At 43.6% G+C, this 20,107-nt stretch overlaps 1 long non-coding RNA gene across 1 annotated transcript in view; it reads left to right on the top strand.

The window, feature by feature from the left end:
• Positions 1-19,496, top strand: part of LOC139184575 (uncharacterized) — a 62,876-nt gene extending 43,380 nt beyond the window's left edge. The window contains exon 3 of the long non-coding RNA XR_011568114.1: positions 17,911-19,496. This is a non-coding gene — a long non-coding RNA (uncharacterized lncRNA). The remainder of the gene's footprint in view (positions 1-17,910) is intronic.
• Positions 19,497-20,107: the final 611 nt, after the last annotated feature.

The raw sequence follows: 20,107 nt of genomic DNA, 5'->3' as shown, positions 1-20,107 counted from the left end.
CCTCCTCTTTGCCCTCTAGAAACAATTTACATATCAACCCAATAAATACTTATTGAAAGGATAAGTATTCTTATCAATCTAGCAGAGATTGAGGTCATCCAATTAAAACCCGTGGACCAAATCAGGTCCATCAACTGTTTTGTAAATAAAGTTTTATTGGAACACAGCCCCATTCACTCATTTACATATTATCTATGGCAGCTTTTGTGCTAAGAGGGCAAAGTCAAGTAGAAGTAACAGAAGAAGTATGACCCCAAAAGCCTCAAATATTCACTACCAGGCCCTTTACAGAAAATGTTTACTGACCCATGTGCTAGATGCTGAGGATTCTGCAGTGGGTGAAATATACATGGTCCCCTGATGCTTATAGACTTGACTCTTCCACCTCTGGCCCTTGCCTATCACTTCTGCCCTGTCTCCCACTGCCCTCTATCCAAGGTCTCTGAGAATACATCGGTTCCTAGATTCTGGAATTCACAGATCAATAAAAACAGGTTTTTTTTTAACCACAGAGGATTGACATAGGATTATCAGATAGGTACATTTTAAAAAGCCAACTACCATCTAATTTCACAATCACTTTATAAGGAAAAAAACATTTCACATTAAAAAGCAGCAAGGCTATCTCTAAAAATAAAGTAGAATTACACAAGCTACATTAGTTTTACAGAATTCATTCTATGGGCTTTATTTTCCCCATTGCTATGAATAATGGCCATTCTTCACTAATCAGCACAGGTCTGCAGGCAGAGGCAGAGGACCTTTGATCTAGTTTATTTTGTATTACCCATGGCTTACTTTGTAAACTGGCTTACTTTGTATTACTCATGTTTGCTATGAGTCTTCCCGTGCAATTCTGCATCCAGAAATCTCTTTCTCCTATTCTCTTGCTCCTTGTTCAAAGCCCAGCGCATAAGCAGCAGAAAGCATAAGCTTCCCACCAGCCGCAATCTAAAGACCCAACATGCTCAAAGTTGCCCGCAGGCTGAGGCAACACCAGTGAGTGATACAGCTAGGGCAGCTCTGTTAGCCACAGATCGGGGTGACAGGAGGGCCACCTGGAGTGCGGCCCTTCCTCTGGCACATGCAGGTGAAGCCATTTGACACAGGCTCGCTGACGGCTCCACAGGGAAGGTTCACACCCAAATGCCTGAGAGGTGAACACCAGCTTCCTGACAAGTCTCTCACGAGGACTCTGGGCAGCAGCCAGCTCCCAATCAGCAGGTGGCAGCGGCAGCCGCTGGGAGAGGTCGCCTTGCTGGCAGGCAACCCCCAAATCCTGGGTACTCGCTGCTCACATGAGGCTTCTGGAATCCCCTTGTATGATCCCAAGGTCTGGGTGAAAGTAAATTATGGCTCTACGATGAAGATAATCCCAGCGCGGCCTGGTGCCAAGCATGCTTTTCTGCCTGACTCTCCTTCAGGGACAAACATTCTCCAGACACCCCAGCTGACCCAGCACCTCCTCCCTCCCCCAGCCCATGCGCCTGTGTGTGTGTGTGTGTGTGTGTGTGAGAAAGAGAGAGAGAGATCATTCTTGCAAACCCTCCACCGTGGGTGAGATATGAACAGTAAGCATCCCGTCTCTTTCCACCACATTTCTCTAACTGCTCCCCACGTTAGAGTGAGAGGTCTCCTTGACCTTCCAAGTGGATTTTGTAGCCAGGCTGTTTGGCTTCTTCGTCCATTTAATCCCTTGTGAGACAAAAGGGGGAAAAAAGGTCTAATTCCCAAGGGGAAATTAGAGACCCTGCGGCAAAACTGGAAAGAAGTCTCGGGGTCACTTGGCTCGAACACCTCCCACTACCAAGAGGAAAACTGAGGCCCAAGTGGAGAAGATAATTGCTCAACACCCCACAGAGGGAGCTGGAACCAAAAATAAGACCTCCAAGGTCAGCCCAAACCTCTTCAACTGAACACTAAAATGTCCAGATCCCCATTCCTTATAATTCAGAATGAAGGTCATTTTCCTTCCAGAAAACAAGAGAATAGGTACCAGCTCAGATTAGGACATGGTAAGAAAAGGGGAGGCTGGCTGAGAAGGGAGTGTGTCCCAGGCAAGACACCTGGCATGTCAGACACTCAGCCTTCATAGTAGCATTTCCACTGAAGGCTGGAGGAACAGGGTCCCCAAGGTTTAAGACACCACACAAAATGTGTTCTCTTCAGACCTTCATATTCAGCCCAGATAGGGAAGCCGAGGCCCGAGGAAGGGGCTGGAATCAAGTGAGGGTCACACACAGTCAGGTGGAGGGTGGGATTACGAGTGGGTTCCAGAGGATCTGGCCCAGCTCTCTCCTCGGCAGTCGGTCAGACTGTCAGCAATCCCCGCCCGGGGCTCCCGCCAGCCCTGAACTTGGGACTCCGTCTCAGCTTTCCCTGCAGAGAGTCAGCTGTTCTCTTGTGCTGGCGGATGCCAGGCTGATACTGCATTCCTCTCCCTGGCCCCCGAGCCAGGGACACGCTTCCCCGCAGCCCGATGCTGTCCCCTGGTGTGATTTCTGTGTGGTGACCCAGGGAACAGCTGGTCAGGGGCTGGCAGGCGGAGGCTCTGAGTCAGGCCTGGCTAGCTCTGTGGAGATCACCTGCCCGCCGGGAGGGCTTGGGTTTTACTACCCTCTGGCTGTGTGTCACAGTAGGACATGCTGAACTCCCCCTGTGACTTGAGGACAGGGTTCGGACTGTCCCTAGGGCAAGTGGGGCAAGAGCACTGAAAGCAATGCAGACAGCATCCCTCTCCCAGGGGTGTCGTCTGGGGATGAAGCAGGGAGGCCTGGGCCCGATGCCTGCCCTCGGACAAGGGAGAAACAGTCTCAACCTCAGAACCTCCAGTTCCTGCCAGGCTCGAGGACTGCTGGGCCTGGCTATGAAACCCACAGACCAGCTCGGCAAAGAGCAGAGTAGAGAGAGGTGCCTTTCCCTAAAGAGTCCAGAGCATCGCAAGGTAGCACCCTGCCCCATGGGCCCAGATCCCCCAGCTTCTGTGGGCCCAAGACCTCAGAGGTCTTCTAGCCCAAGTCCTCCAAGGAACAAAAAAGAAAAAGGGGGCCCAGAGAAGGGAGAGAGCTAACCCTGTGTCACACAGCATCTTAGAACCAGGACTGAAATCCAGCCCTGCTCTCCAGTCTAGTTCTCAGCCCACAAGTGCTTTCAGAGCGTGACGGTGACAGACCCCACTCTGGCCCCCAAAGGGTCACAAGGGAAACATTGCCAGGAGCCACCAGATGCCCTTACAGGGTGAGTATTCAGTGTACTAAGTACTAAGTGCAGTTTCCCTGTACAGAGTTGGGGTTGCACAAAGTGTATATATATATGTGTGTATATGTGTGTATATATATACACACACACACATACACTTGCTGAACTTATTAAAAAGCATATATATAATGTACATATATATATATATATATCTGAACTTGTTTTAAAAAGGCAATGCACTGCCTTTTTTAATAAGTTCAGCAATCCTATATGTGTAATTATTATCATCGTTTACATGAAAATTAACCAGGAGGCCCGCATTGGACCCTCTCTAGTCATCCCTTGTCCTTGTTTTCCCCTCACTGTCAAGGTCAGTCAATGAACCAGTAAAGTCGGTCATCTCTAGAGGACCCAGGGAACAGAAGGGAAGGGAGTCATAAACAGAGGCTCCCATAGAGAATCCAAGAAAGGACCACAGTATGGTCACCATTCCAAACCCCACTCCAGCCACTGAAGGGGAATGGCCTGGAAATACCTATTGCTCCCCTGGCCCAAGGGACTCACCCTGCAACCAGCACAGGACCGGTAGACTCACCTGAACCAGAGCCTCCCTGCAAGCACGTGCTGGGAAGAAGCTTGGCTCACAGTAATGCCAGCCTCTCTATTTTTGTTTCATCACACATGCCAGGGCTCTGTTTCCCTCTCCTCCCCCCGTCCCCATCCTGTCCTGCTCTCTGCTGGACAGCCAGCTGCCTGTCCATTTGAGGAAACTGCAATTAGAGCCTCCGCAGTCTTTTCCCTGCCAGCCCGGTGATGCCCTGTTATGGGTGTGTTGTCCCTGTCACTCAGACCCAGCCAATAGCCAAACTGGAGCATGTCAGGGAGAGGTGGCCCAGAGAAGGAGTCCCTGGAAAAGCAGTGGGGGAGCCTGAAGGCCCTGGAGCCATATAGCCCAAGGGAAAAACTTGGGGAAACACATACACCTCCCTGGAAGGGTGTCAGGAGCAGAGAGAGCAGATTCACTCTGCAGGGCTCCAGCAGTCAGAGTGGACACACAGGGCCAATTTTAATTCAAACCATATAAAAGCTCCTTAACTATCCCAGGGCTGCCCAGGGGACATTAGCTCAAACAGCAAGCACATCAAGTTTATAATCAGGGAAGCCCAGATTGGAGTGCCAGCTCCCACCTGTGCCTCAGTGAGCAAGGTACCCAGAGTTCGTTGATGTGGTTTAGCCACTAAGTCATATCCAATTCTTTTGCAACCTCATGGACTGTAGCCCACCAGGCTCCTCTGTCCATGGGATTTTTCCAGGCAATAAGACTGGACTGAGTTGCCATTTCCTTCTCCAGGAGATCTTCCCCACCCAGGGATCGAACCCAAATCTCCTGCATTGGCAGGCAGATCCTTTACCACTGAGCCACCAAGGAAGCCCCAAAATATTTATTTATGTATTCATTTGGCTGCACTGGGTTGCAGCATGAAGGATATTTAGATGCGGCAACGTGGGGATTCATTTCCCCCACCAGGGATAGAACCTGGGCCCCCTGCGGTGGGAGCTCAGAGGCTTACCCTCTGGACCACCAGGGAAGGTCCCACTCAGCTTTCAGTTCAGTTCAGTTCAGTCACTCAGTTGTGTCCGACTCTTTGTGACCCCATGGACTGCAGCATGCCAGGCTTCCCTGTCCATCACCAACTCCCAGAGCTTACTCAAACTCATGTCCATTGAGTCGATGATGCCATCTAACCATCTCATCCTCTGTCATCCCCTTCTCCTGCCTTCAATCTTTCCCAGCATCAGGGTCTTTTCCAACGAGTCAGTTCTTCGCATCAGGTGCCCAAAGTATTGGAGCTTCAGCTTCAGCATCAGTGCTTCCAATGAATATTCAGGACTGATATCCTTTAGGATTAACTGGTTAGATCTCCTTTCAGTCCAAGGGACTCTCAAGAGTCTTCTCCAACACCACAGTTCAAAAGCATCAATTCTTCGGTGCTCAGCTTTCTTTATAATCCAATTCTCACATCCATACATGACTACTGGAAAAACCATAGCTTTGACTATACGGACGTTTGTCAGCAAAATAATGTCTCTGCTTTTTAATATGCTGTCTAGGTTGGTTATAGCTTTCCTTCCAAGGAGCAAGCATCTTTTAATTTCATGGCTGCAGTCACCAGCCTTCACTATCTCTCAAATGATCTCGGGAGGTATATCTCAGAGACTCACTCAGAACTCCTTGTAACATATCCAAAGGCAAGCTTCAAATGCCCTAAGAGAAAAGAGGTTTGGCCTCTACACACAGAGACCGTAATCCAAGCCACAAAGAGTCAAGCCCACTAGGGCAGTGAACACAGAGAAAGGAGCCCTGGTTGGGAGCCAGACTAACCTGAGCTCAGGTCCCAGCTCTGCCTCTTATTATTTTGACCTCTAGCAAGACACTCAACCCAAATCTCTGATCCTCAGTTTTCTTCACTTGTAAAGTGGAGCCTGGCACCCTTATAGGCTTGCAATAAGGATCAAATAAGGGAAAAGAGCAAGCACCTTGGAAGCTATATTACTGATACAAAAGCAATGATGTTGAGAATTTCTGACTACAATTATTTTTATCCCAGGAAGAACACGGATGACACAACAGTTGCATTCCAGGACAAATGTCCATTCAAGAAACATTCCTACTATGCCAGATTCTGAATATGCAAACATAAAGAAGACAAAATTCTGTGTCCTCCAAGACAAACTAACTGGGAAGAGAGACATGTACATTACTCACGATTGCTGAGCCTGGGACACAGAGGTGTAGCCAAGTTACAGTGAGAGCGCAGAGGACAGTACCTACCCAGGGTTGGGGGAGGCAGGGGTGAAGGCACCAGAGGAGGGAGCATTTGGCTAGAGGCTTCAAAATGAGAAGGGACATTTACATGCCTAATAACAGACCACCAAGACATGTGAGGCAAAAACTGATTGAACTGAAGGGAGAAAGAGACAACTCTACAATAACTGTTGGAGACTTCACTACTGTACTCTCAATAATGGATAGAATGACCAAATGGAAGATAAGTAAGGAACTAGAGGACTGGGACAACTGCATAAACCGACTAGATCCAACAGACATAACTCAGAACATTCTTCTTGAGTGCATGTGGGTCATTGTCCAGCACAGACCATATGTTAGGCCACGAATCATGTCTCAGTAGCCAAAACGTGGAACCAACCTAGTGTCCATCAACAGATGAATGGATAAACAAAATGTGATACATACATACAATGGAATACAATTCAGCCTTTAAAAAGGAAGGAAATTCTGACGCATGCCACAGCATGGATGAATCTTGAAGACATTATGCTAAGAGCAATATCAGTCGCAAAAGGACAAACACTGCATGATTCCGCCCCTATGAGTTACCTAAAGCAGTCAAATTCATAGAGACAGAAAGTAGAACAGCAGTTGCCAGGGGCTGGGGGAAGGAATGGGGAGTTATTAAGTGATGTGGCTTCCCTGGTGACTCAGACAGGAATGAATCTGCCCACATATGGGAGACCCAGGTTTGATGTCTGGGTCGGAAAGATCCCCTGGAGAAGGAAATGGCAACCCACTCCAGTATTCTTGCCTGGAGAATTTCATGGACAGAGGAGCCTGGCAGGCTGCAGTCCATAGGGTCACAGAGAGTCAGACACAACCAAAGAGATTTAGCACGCAGACAGTTTCAGTCCTAGAGATGGATGGTGATGATGTCTGCACAACCATGTGAATATTCTGAATGCCACTGAACTGTACCCTATAAAAAAGTGGTTAAAATGTTAAATTTTATGTTTTATATATTTTACCCAATTTCAAAGATAAATTATAGTGGGGAAAAAATGAATGAAGAAGGAGTGTTCTAAGCAGTCCAGGTGGGAGAGAAAAGTCTAGACAGAAGAAACATCTTGTGCTGAAGCACAGCTGTATGAGAGCAACTGGGGTTCTCTGGATGCAGCAAAAGTGTCCCCAGCATGCGCGACACACAGACGTAGCCTTGGTGGGCTGAATTCCCGAAAGGGAGTTGGCGTGCCACTCCATGGGCTCTAGGGAAGACAGGGCTCCAGTGTGTCTTAGAGCAATCAGACTGGGAGGAGCCTGGGAAGGGCAGACGGCACCACCTCTAGAGAGAGATTAAAAGAGAAACTGCTTTCCAGACAGTCCCAGCTCCCCAGGCTTGTGGTCACCCTCTGTGGTCACCAGAGATCAGCACTGCGGCAAGAATGACTCAAGACATTCGCCTCCCGAGGCTGCAAGCTGAAGGCCTGAGGGATTCCCCTGAAAAACAAAAGAGGGAGGCTTTGGTGGGGACCCTGTGTGGAAAACTCCTCTCTGCCATGTCGTTCTCCCTGTGAGTGTGCAGTCTGTTTGGGTAGCAGCTGAGTGAGGACAGGGAGCTCATCTTCCTGCAGGCTCACTCTGTGGCTTTCACCATCAAAGGAAGGCAAGATTCACAACTCAAAGGTAAATTTGGGGATTGGGAGTGGGAGGAGGGCCTCTATAAAATTTCTGAATCAAGTGAATTTGGGAAATCCCAACTCTGCAACTTAATAAACAGTGACTTGAACAGCCCTGTGTCTCTATATGGGTCTCAGCTTGTCCATCTGTAAAATAAAGGAGTTAGACCTGTAAGTCCATTGTTACATCTCTGGCATTAAGAAGGGCAGAACATTACTGGACATGTTCTAGTAATTCAGCAATAAAGTATGCATACACACACACAAGGATTGGGAAAAATGTTCTTTCTTTCTCCCCTTGAGTCTTTCTTGTCTGTGTTAGTCTAGGTTTGGCAACATTGAGTGTCCTCTGTGATTTCTCTTCTCCCTCTCCCTCTCTCTAGTTCCCTTGGTTTCTTCCTCTTAAATTTTCTGCCCCATAAGAGTAGAGGGCGCATGAGAGGTGGCTTGGCATCCTATGAATGGAAGGAAAAGAATGAAGGCAAGTCTTTTCCCATCTAACCACAGGGTACAACATCTACAAAATATCTACATCTAGGAGTAACATCAGCTCTTAGCTAAAAATGGTGTGTTATTCTACTCAAAACACCACTTGGTCTTTCCAAAGGAAGCAAGTCAAGTTGTATATATCAAGTTGCATATCAAGTTTTATATATATATATATATATGTATATCTATATCCCCTCAAGAAAGAATTTGCTAGAAATTGGATTGTCAAAGGTCAATTTACCAAATGATCAATTTGCTTCATTACTGAAAATGTTCTTAACATAACATTATAGCCTCATCACCGTGACAGCAAAAATTGTCCACACCCTGTAGGCTGTCCTGAGAAAGTGCAGGCTTTGAGGTTGTCCTGAGAAAGTGCAGGCTTTGAGGTTGCCCTGAGGGTCTCCATGCCAACCACCTGTAAGGGGAGAAGCACGGGGATTAGATGTGTGGGAGGTGCACGCCACCGGCACTCATATCACTGGCACTCACCTGGCCTGCCTCTGAGCCTCATGCCAACCTACGAAGGGGACTGGGAACGTCATCCCTGAGCAGGCAGCCTCTCCACAGTGACCATCCTGGGAGCCCTGCAAAGGAAGAAGTTATCCTCAGGGGGTAGCCAGCCATCTCTGCCATGCAAGTGTTTCAAGCGTTAAGCTCTTCTCAAATGCTCAACATCCTGCCTAGACACATAGGCCTTTTCTTATACATGACTTTCTCCTCTGTTTTGGCAGACTTACATTCTGTGCCTGCCCTTGCCCAGACGTGCAGTATGTGAATAAGTGGCTCTTCCTTAAACATGGCTCGCGCGGCCTTGTGGTTTGGCCCTCACTTTGGCATCCTCGTCTGGCTGACCTTGGCCTCTGCCCCCACCTCACCTCTGCACCCGCCCTGGTGGCTCTGTTGACCCTGCCTATTTACAAACGGTGCCCCCTTCAATGCAACCTATTGTTTCCTCTATTTTTAAAAACCTGTGTCCTGTCCACCTTGAAGCATATGGCCTGTAGAGTTCTAGGAAGCACACTCTGGAGGCAGAAATCTTAGCCCTGAGAGACTAAGTGGCTACCCAGAGGGGCCACATTTTGAGTTCTTCATGGTAACAATGGAAGAGGGAGCCATTGAGTTTTGAAACTGGGAAAGCTGTCCTGGCCCCTCTTTGCCCTCACTACACAAACCTCCCTCAACACACCATTAAAATATAGGGAACAACAGTAACAAAAAGAATGTGGACTTCTGTTTCCAGTAATATGGAGTAAAGCAACCAATTTACCCTACTTTATAAAACAATAACAAAAAGGAAAGAAAGAAAAATACATAAAACAGTGTTTTTCAAGATATAGAAGTCACAAAACAGAAGACAACCATGCCTAAGAGACCAGAAGCAGATTATCCCAATGTACTGCCTTAAGAGAATTCTCTGGCTATGGCACTTGAGGGACAACTGAGGCAGAGCCTGCAGACTCCTGTAATCAAGGAGATGGAGCTGAGAGTCCAGGAAAACCAAAGCAGCCAGAGTACATAACACAGAGCTCCAAAGAAGAGAGCTCGCACGGTGAGAAGATCTCAGAAATCTGCATAGAACCTCCCGTGCACCCATCAACCACAAGTCATGTGAAGAAACTACATGAAGTGGAGGAAAGAACCACCTGAAAGCTTGGAGGGAAAATGTCCTAGGCCTCACACAGCTCTGGGAACCGTGCCTACAGCCGCCAGACAGACTACACTGAGCTACCTGGGAAGCCCCTAGACCCACCTAGTGAATTGTAAAAGTTAGACCTGAAAGAATCACAGTGTTACCAAGGACTTAATTGTATCCCAGAACAAAACTGGAGATGTATAGGAATACAACGTGTCCAAAACCAGCAAGGCAAAATTAACAATGTCTGGTATCCAAAGATTGCCAGTCATGCAAAAATTCAGGAAAATATGTCCCATAGTGAGACCAACCAAGCAAAACCAACTCAGAAGTGACACAGATGTTAGAATCAGCAGAGAAGGACCTTAGCAAGTATTATAACTGCATTCCTAGTGTTTACAAAGTTAAGCAGACATGGAGAATATACAAAAGACCCAAATAAGACTTCTAGAGATGAAAATTATGTCTGAGATTTTAAAATACACTGATTGAATTAACAGTGGATTAGACAGTAGAGAAAAAAAGATCAGTGAACTTGAAAGCCAAACAATTACATCTATGCAAAATGAAACAGAGAGAAAATAGAGCTTTAAAAATAAAAGCATCAGTGAACTGTGGGACAACTGGACCAGCTTGCCTTGAGTTTTAATTTTCCAGTCCTTCCCTTTCAGAACCTCAAAAGTGGGGGGATTACAACAAAGGGCAATCCTGTCTTCTCACTGGCACTTTGACTGAAAGGGTTTTTAAGGGGTATAAGTGTGTGTGTGTGTTTTACACTTTTAAAATGTTTTATTTAAACTGAAATACACCTATAGATAATTATACATGACTGTCTAGTTCACTTATCAAAAATATTTGTAAAAATGTTTTATTTCGGAATAATGTCGTTTGGGCTTCTCTGATGGCTCAGTTGGTAAAGAATCTTTCTGCAATGTAGGAGACCTGGTTCAAACTCTGGGTTGGGAAGATCCCCTGGAGAAGGAAATGGTATCCCACTCCAGTAATCTTGCCTGGGAAATCCTGTGGACAGAGGAGCCCACTGGGCTACGGTCCATGGGGTCGCAAGAGAGGGACACAACTGAGCAACTGAGCCACCAATGTTAGGTTTACATAAAAGTTTCAGCCATAGCACAAAGGTTTCTTATACACCCTTCATCCAGTTTCTCTTCATGTTAATGTCTTACATAACTGCAGTGCAATTAACATGGGTACATTATTAATAGCAAAAACCATACTCATATTTGCCAGGTTTTTTCTACTGATGTCCTTGTTCTTTTCCAGGATTGAATCCAAGATACTATGTTGCATCTATTCCTTAAAAGTTTAAATTGAAACCCTGAACCAGAGGGTTGCCTTATGGGGAGTCAGCAATGAGAAGTAATCAATAGTGGCCCTGTGGGGACACTATCCACTAGCTACACTTCGTATTCACAAGGACAGACACAGACTAGAGTTCTCTGTTGGAAATCCCCAAATACACATGACCAGAGTAGCATGAGCTCATTGGGGGGAGGGGTGGGGGGGAGGCATCTTAAAAGCGAGATTATCAAAAAAATGACAATAAAAGTGGCAAATGAAGCACCATGGATTGTATGAAACAGAAGACTAGGCCAAGAATTTAAAGTAAACATAATAAATCATTGGATTATGAGATAAGAACAGCAAATTATTTTAAACCCAAGTGGAAATATTCACATTTTATCAGATAAACGATAGGACAGATTTAGCTGAAGAATATATTCATATATTTAGTACAGATTTATGAAGAATTTATTAGTGAACTGAAAGATCAAATTGAGGGATTCTCCCAGATGGCAACAGAAAACAAAACAAAAAAAATTCTTAAGAAATACAAAAGAAAAAAAAATCTAAAAAGTAAAGATATTAGAAGTAAAATTTTCAACATCCAAATAATAGGAGTTCTAACAAGAGAGAGAAAAAGGAAAATAGAAAGGAGAAAATATTTGAACAAATAAATGGACATTAATTTTTTAGAATTAGGAAAAGATGAAAGACCTCACATTTAAAGTAGAGAATGAAAACCCATACTTAGATTGTAGTGGGTTTTTTGTTTTTTTTTTGTCCCAAAGGCAAAGGTAAAATTTGAAAAGACTCTAGTGGTTAGAGAATACCTACCTAGAGAAAGCAGAGAAATACCGAGGGAAAGAGTACACTATCTGCAGAGAGGCATTAGCCCTTACAAAAGCAGCGTAGGATACAAGAAGTGGAAAGTAATTTTTTAATTGAAAAAAAAATTTACAAAGTAGAACTTTATATCCAAAAATTGGCATTTAAATATGAAGGGTAATAAAAAAAATTCTCAGGCATGTAAGATACAAAAAGGGTTACCACACATTGAAAATAATTTTAGAAAAAGTACTCAAATTTTAAGAGATATAAATCTGGGAAAGTAATTTAAAAATAGAGCATGACTGAAAAAAAGAAAATAAATCATTGTCACGTAATGATGGCATTGGAATAGGGGTGGGGAAGAAACTGAAGGACATGAGAGCACACTAAAGTATTTGATATTTTAGGTGAAAGACATAAATTCTGACAAGTTTGATACTTGTTTAATTTCTCCAATTAATATTGGAGAAAACTTTAAATATATATTAATCTTAAGCTTAAAGCAATCATCAGATGCATAGAGTATAACTTTTAAACCTGCTCATATCCAGTGATAAGTAAGAATAGAAATAAAAGAAGGCAAAAAAATGAAAAATGTGAATAAAATGGCAACTAAGTTTAAATATAAAATAAATATAAATTAGAAAATGTCTAATTAGAAGAGAAAAACAGTAAGACTGGGCCTTTTTAAAAAATTCAACATTATGTTATCTACAAAGACAATAAGATGCAAAAAGTTGAAAACAGAAGAATGAAACCTTCCATAGTAATGAATTTGAAAACCTACATGAAATTGGTAAATTCTAATATATAGAAAATGCAATATTGATACAAAAGAAATAAATAACTTGAATAGACTAAAGAATGTTACAGAAATGGAAATAGTAGCCAAAGACTACTATTTTTTATTTTTCTCCCAAATACACCAGGCATAATGTATATCTGTCTATTGTCTGAAACTCCATCCTTGACTATAAGCTTCATGAGGGCATGGACTTGTTTGTTCACTGCTATATCCCCAGTGCTTTTAAAGTAACACTGGGAATGCGGACACCAAGCAGTCACTGAATGGAAGGACTGATGGATGACCAAGTCAGATGAAGTGAACTGAAAACTTTATTCTTAAATTCTTCATCTATACTGAGGATAGCAAAGCTACGAGATTCAAGGAGACAGAGGATAGGTACTGGGAATTGATTAGGAGAACACAACCTAATCAGTCATAGACAATATGTAAATAAATATGTATGACCATGTTCCAATAATACTTTATTTACAAAAAGTTGCTGCATTTGGCTCAAATGCCATAGTTTATCTACCCCAATCTAAAATACTATACTTGCCATTACTAATTTGAGAAGAAATGGAAAACCCAAGTACTTTTGTAACAATGTAAAAACTTGAATTAATAGTTTTTCAATCTTCCCACAAAGAAATTATGAATTACAGATGGTTCTCCAGGTGGATCCTTTAAACTTTCATAGAACAGATAATTCCAACTATATATAAATCTTCCAGACAGTAAACAAAGATGAAACTTCTCAACTTATTTTATGAATCCAGTATAGTCTGGATAATAAACCAGATAGGGAAGAAAGATGTACAGCACCCCCCACCTCAAACGTACAAAAATACAAGAATTTTTAAAATAGATACATAGATAGCAAACAGCTGGATAGCAAACTTAATTGAGCTGTGTTTAAAAATGAATACATCCTGACCCCAATAAATAGAGGTTGGTCCTCTATCTCATCTTCTCCTTAAAAAAAGTAGAATACTTTAACATTAATAAATCCAATGATGTAATTAACTAAATTGGGAAATTGAAAGGAAACAATTATATAATCGGTGTCAATAGATTCAGAAGAAGAAACGTAATGAAGCCACTCGTGAATGGACATTGGGAAAAACCACTCCAGGCAAGCTAGTGCTAAGAGGTAGGTTCCTTAACTTGATAAAAAGGTAACTACCAAAACCTACCAGAAGCATCATACCTAAAAATGCAACCCTTACAATCTCTTTTTAATTAGAAAAAGAACAAAATAATCTCCACTTGAACTCCTATTCAACATTATATTAAAAATAGAAATAAGAGGTTTAGGGATAGAAAGAAACAAAACGGTCATTATTCCAGGTGAGTTTATTATCTTCAAAGAAAATCCAAGAGAATGTACAAAGCATTAGGAATTAATAAGAGCAATATCATATTATAAGGGCTTCCCAGATGGGGACAGTGGTAAAGAATTCATGTGCGAATGCAGGAGGTGTAAAGAAGCATGGGTTCGATCCCTGGCTCAGGAAGAACCCCTGGAAGAGGACATGGCAACCCACTGCAGTGTTCTTGCCTGGAGAATCCCTTGGATGGAGGAGCCTGGCGGACTACAGTCCTTGGGGTCTCAAAGAGTTGGGCAAGACTGAATCAACTTAGCAGGCACATGTGCATATTATAGGAATGTTATACAACAAAATAGTACCTAACAAATACAATAAATGAACTAGATCTACATTATTAATATTAACATGACTAAATCTCAGTGTTAGGTGAAAATCAGAAGCCAACTGAAAAAAGATACAAGCAGTATTTTTTTACAAAGTTACAAATCTAACTATTTCTGAGTTAGACATGAACTCTTGCTGCCCCAGCTGAACCAAAGCTCCCCTCCCACCACACACCCTATCAGTCAGGGACTTCTTTGCCCAGATTTGCTCTGCTGCTGCTGCTAAGTTGCTTCAGTCGTGTCCGACTCTGTGCGACCCCATAGACGGCAGCCCACCAGGCTCCCCCATCCCTGGGATTCTCCAGGCAAGAACACTGGAATGGGTTGCCATTTCCTTCTCTAATGCATGAAAGTGAAAAGTGAAAGTGAGCTCAGTCAGTTTTGTCCGACTCTTCGCGACCCCATGGACTGCAGCCTACCAGGCTCCTCCGTCCATGGGATTTTCCAGGCAAGAGTACTGGAGCAGGTTGCCATTGCCTTCTCTGGTTTGCTCTGCCAATAACGAAATTGAGTTTGGTGCAAGCAAAACAGGCTTTTACAGAATGGTCAGAGAATGGAGAAGGGAAGCTCCCACCCTCTTCCGAAAGAGAGGGGAGTGAGGGAACTCAAAGGGTTAGGAGGCAGATAGGGCTCTGGGAAAGCTGCAGAGATTCCCCGGGGCAGACAGGGCATGCACAATTTTCCATCCTTCTTCGCACGTGACACAAATTGAGTCTAGAAGAGCACGAGTCCCCACTTTGGGTGGCGACCTTAGCAAGGTAATGAAGCAAAGGTAATGCCAGGACAGCCCCCCTGGTTTATCTGCGCAGGCATGTTCCCATGGTCTTCCGAGAGAGTTCCAGTGGTTGACCGCTATATTATCTCTCAAAGTACAGCCCCAAAGCATCTCTGCCAAACACCAGGTACTTCTGAAGCAAACACAGAGAAATGAGGCTAAGTGTCCCTCCGCGCTCAGGGGTTGCCAGGGAAATGCAGCGATAAATCAAGGTACATTAAGCGGCGACCTTTAGCCTACTTTGCCTGCCATCTTGGATTTAGCTTGTTCCGTCTCTGGGTTTGTCTGGGGCCTTTGTGGTGTCCCGTTCCTAAAACAAAACTAGCCTCTATGATTGGAAAAAAAAAAACACCCACAAAATAGGGGCTTGGGGCCTGAGATGCATAGCGTGTTTGAGTATTGCTTATGAAATGTTTTAAATATACAAGTCAGTACTACACATTGGTGTCTACTCACATAAAAACAAAGTAATATTGAGCACTAAGAAGCTGCCTACTAACTTGAGAGTTACCTCTGGAGGGAGAGGGCAGGCAATTGGTTTTCGATTTTATCTGTAGTTTTGCTTTCTTTCTAAAAGGATCTAAGGCAAATGTTAACATTTCTTCTATCATCTAGCGATGGGCACATTGGTGCTTTTGACATAGTTCTCTGTAATTTTCTGTGAGCTTCAAATCTTTCCTGATTGAATTTATGTTAAATAGAAAAGGGGCCATGATCAACACTGTCTTAAGAGTAGGCTCTGGCTGCACCTATGAGTGTAGAAAGGACAGCCCGGCCACTCAGGTGTCCCCAGCACAGAGGCTTACCTTGCACCATGTGGGAGTCAGGAGTGACAGACCTCTGCACCCTGAGGTTTGCTGCTCTGCCGCCTGCCCTGTAGGCTCCTTGGGAGGACAGCCTTATGTGGGTCAGAGGCACTGTTAGTAAGGGAGGCAGTCCATTCCATATTCATCTCCTGTTACCCTGTCCCACATGTTTGATCTCCTGCTTCCTATGTAGTGTCATCTGAGACAAAGTTTGAAATTCTCTTCCATGAAAGGGATGCCATAAGAAACTAAGGTTAGTAGATTTGTTTACCCTTGGAATGAATTACAAACACAGGCCTTCTTGGGGGCAATCATCCTCTTTCTCCTTTCATTTGAAGGCAGAGAAGGGTCATATTTTGAGAAGAAATCATGGTCTTCTCTGGCTCGTACAATGGCTGAAGACTTCAATTTTTAACACTAGGTGGTATCCACCAATTCTCAAAATACAGTGAATTTAAGGTGGGGGCAAGGAAAGTAAAAGAAAGATATGAAACACCTTTTTGTGCCAAGTAAGGATATGCTCGGGCTTCCCTGGTAAAGTGGTAAAGAATCCACCTGCCAGTGCAGGAGACATGGGTGCAATTCCTCATCCAGGAAGAACCCCTGGAGAGGGAAGGGGCGACCAACTCCAGTATTCTTGCCTGGAATATCCCATGGACAGAGAAGCCTGGTTTGCTACAGTCCTTGGGGTTGCAAAGAGTCAAACACGACTTAGCAACTGAACAGCAACAACAAGGATATGCTCACAGAGTTATGGGAACACATCAAAAGGACCCAGGAGCCAGAATGAAGCGGTTCCCACTGAACAAATATATAGTTCAGTCTTTGAAATCCATGGAATAAAACAAAAACTCATTAAATAAAACAAGAATCCATGAGACCATAGTGATATGAGTTAATAAGTGAATATACAAACTGATGGAGGGGAGAGGAAAGTACTTCTTTGCAGTAGAACAACAACTACTAAATACAGGTGAAATCAAAAACAAAAACAATTACTTGTGGGCTTGGAATATGAAGGAAAAAGAAAGCTTTGAAAGCATTAGAGACAAAGGGTAAGAGGGACCCAGGACTCATGCTGGTTGAAAAACAAGACCTACACCCTGTTATTAGAAGAAGGAAGCTGACTACTTCCCCACCTCTGCTTCACTGAGAAAAGCCCATTTTCTTATTGATCGCTGAGTCATCATCATGTTTTCACTTGCTTCCCCTCCCAATGACTAGCACCAAGGCACCACAAGTGAAACCAAAAAATGGTGGACGTACTGCCACTTTGGGAGAGAGAAGCCAACACAGAACTCTAGAATTCATATTCTCTGAACTGAGAAACGAAAACTGGCTTTATGCCTTTCTTGCTGTGTGACCTTGAAAATCCCACGTTCTTTATGCTCCAGTTATCCCATGTGTACAACAGGGATTCAAATGCTTTCTCTACTGCACTGGGGTGATTAGGATCTGATTATGCACCATGTGATTAGGTGCTTGTAAGCCACCATGCCTGCAGACACTTGGGGTATCGCAAAATAAAGGGAGCTTCTTAAAAAAGGGCTGGGGACGGGCAACGTGGTCCATCTGCTAGAGGCAGGCCGAGGTCCAATTCATTATTTTTTCAACTTGAATAATGCACTGAACCCTTAAAAAAAAAAAGTCTCAGACTGTAAGTACTGACTTCAGTGACTCTTACTATCTCACTTTTGTACATGAAGAAACATAAAACTAGCTTTTGATTTCTTGTATTTCCTATGTAATTTATAGTAACAACATCATTTAAAACAGCATGGGAATAATGGCATTTAGGAGCAGGGAGCCAGGATGTTCTAGATTGAAGGCCTGAGGGAAAGAGTGAAAGTGGAAGAGCAGGCTGTAGGAAAGTGTCTAACCTCGTCCTTGTTTTCCTTTCTCCCACAGAGAATATAACTAGCTGTATTAAGATCAACACAACTGCTATGGACTGAATCATGCCGCCCCCAAAATTCAGGTGTTGAATCCTCACCCCCAGAACCTCAGTCTGTGACCATATTTGGAAACAGGGCCTTGCAACAGGGATGCAGATAAACTGTGGCCACTGGGATGGGTCCTAAGCTAATCTGATGGAGGCATTTAAAGAGATCAGGAAACAGGCATGGAGAGAAGACAGTGAAGAAGACAGAGAAGGAAACATGGGAGGATACAGGGAGCAGGCAGCCCTTTGCAAACCAGAAAGAGGCTCCAGAGGAAACCAAGCCTACTGATGCCTCGATCTGGACTTTCAGCCCCCAGATCTATGACAAAAAATACATATCTGTTGTTTAAGCCACCCAGTCTCTGGTACTTTTTTTATCAGCCTGGGGTGACTTAATGAAATTACATAAAGTTCAAGTTTTTAAAAAAAAAACTACTTTGTGCTTTGCTTCTTCAGAAAGAATACTATGTCAGAAGGTATTGTTGTAAATATTTATGATTTGCATATGTGAATATTAATGGTTAACTTTCCACAGACACAGGGTGGGGGTCAGGGGCCTGGCCACAGGAGTGAGGGTGTTTCGCCTGTTTCTATCCTATGATGACTGTCTGATGGGCGCAAGGCTGGGGTGCCAATGCAAGCCAAACAATGATGATCGCATTTAAAAGATTTCTTTCTGGTGTGGGCTGTACCATGCCGTGGTATATTCATAAAGTTGAAATTTCTGTAGCCATTAAAATGAACAAATCATAGCCACATGGCACAACATGGCTAATCTCCCAAACATAACAGTAAAAAACGCGAGTCACAGAAGAAGACAAACAATATGATTTCATTCATATAAAATTCACAGACAGGTGGCTCAAGCATACTGGGATGCATACACAGGTCATAAAATCAAAAAGGCAAGCAAGAAAGGGATTCTCCTAAAAGTGAGGATAGTGGTGACCTGGAATGAGAAGGAAGAAGTAGTTGTCAGAGAGGGGACGCAGAAGATAACAGGGTGCTTGCAAGGTTCATCTCTTGCCCACAGGGGTTTGCTTTCTAATTATTCATTGAATTATGCAAATTTCTACCATTTTTTTCTTTGTATAAATCACATTAGAAAAACAAGAGGAAAGCTGAAGCAAATATGGCTAATTATCTGTTCTCAGTCCTAGAGAATCTATGTTACATCATTAATTATACTTCTCTATAAGTTTTGGGTTTTTTTTTTTTTCAAATTGTTATGCCAAGCAAATGAAGCTAAGCAAAAAAAAGAGGACATTATGGAATTTTATATTCCACTTGTATAAAATTCAAGAAAATGCAAAGGAATCTAGAGTGGCAGAAAGTAGATCAGTGATTCCTGGCAGGAAGCGGTTTGGCCAGGAAAGGGCAGGAAGGAGGGAGCTTGAGGAAACTTTGAGGGGTGATGGATGTGTTCATTATATTGATGGTAGTTATGGATTCATGAGTGTACACATATACCAAAATATGTCAAATCATACACTTGAAATGTGCATAGTTATGGCATGTCAGTTATATACATCAATAAAGCAGGTTTAAAAAACACAAACTTCTTTGTGCTTTTTCATATGGTTCACATAGTTTTCAGTGTATGCTGCTAAGTCGCTTCAGTCGTGTCTGACTCTGTGCGACCCCATAGACGGCAGCCCACCAGGCTCCCCCGTCCCTGGGATTCTCCAGGCAAGAACACTGGAGTGGGTTGCCATTTCCTTCTCCAATGCAAGAAAGTGAAAAATGAAAGGGAAGTTGCTCAGTCATGTCTGACTCTTTGTGACCCCATGGACTGCAGCCCACCAGGCTCCTCCATCCATGGGATTTTCCAGGCAAGAGTGCTGGAGTGGGGTGCCTTTGCCTTCTCCGTTTTCAGTGTATATATATTGCTTAAAAATGAGGGGTATGAGTTCCCAAAACAGGGAATGTGGGTTCGATCCTGGTCGGAGACCTAAAATCCCACATGTTGATTGCAACAGACAAAAACAAAAATGAAGGGGATACACTTTAGATAGAAAACCCCGAGCAAGGAACTTTGATGCTGTGTCCTGGTTAGTTGTATATGTGTTTGGGTCAGACATGGGATTCAATTATGTCAATATATTTTCGTTCTGCCTTTGATAGAAAAGGGGCTTCCACTCTTGTCTCTCCACCTTTCCCGTC

This window comes from Bos indicus, chromosome 8 (genome assembly GCF_029378745.1).
Source record: "Bos indicus isolate NIAB-ARS_2022 breed Sahiwal x Tharparkar chromosome 8, NIAB-ARS_B.indTharparkar_mat_pri_1.0, whole genome shotgun sequence".
Classification (NCBI taxonomy): Eukaryota; Metazoa; Chordata; class Mammalia; order Artiodactyla; family Bovidae; genus Bos; species Bos indicus.
This window is presented reverse-complemented; position numbering and strand designations above follow the sequence as displayed.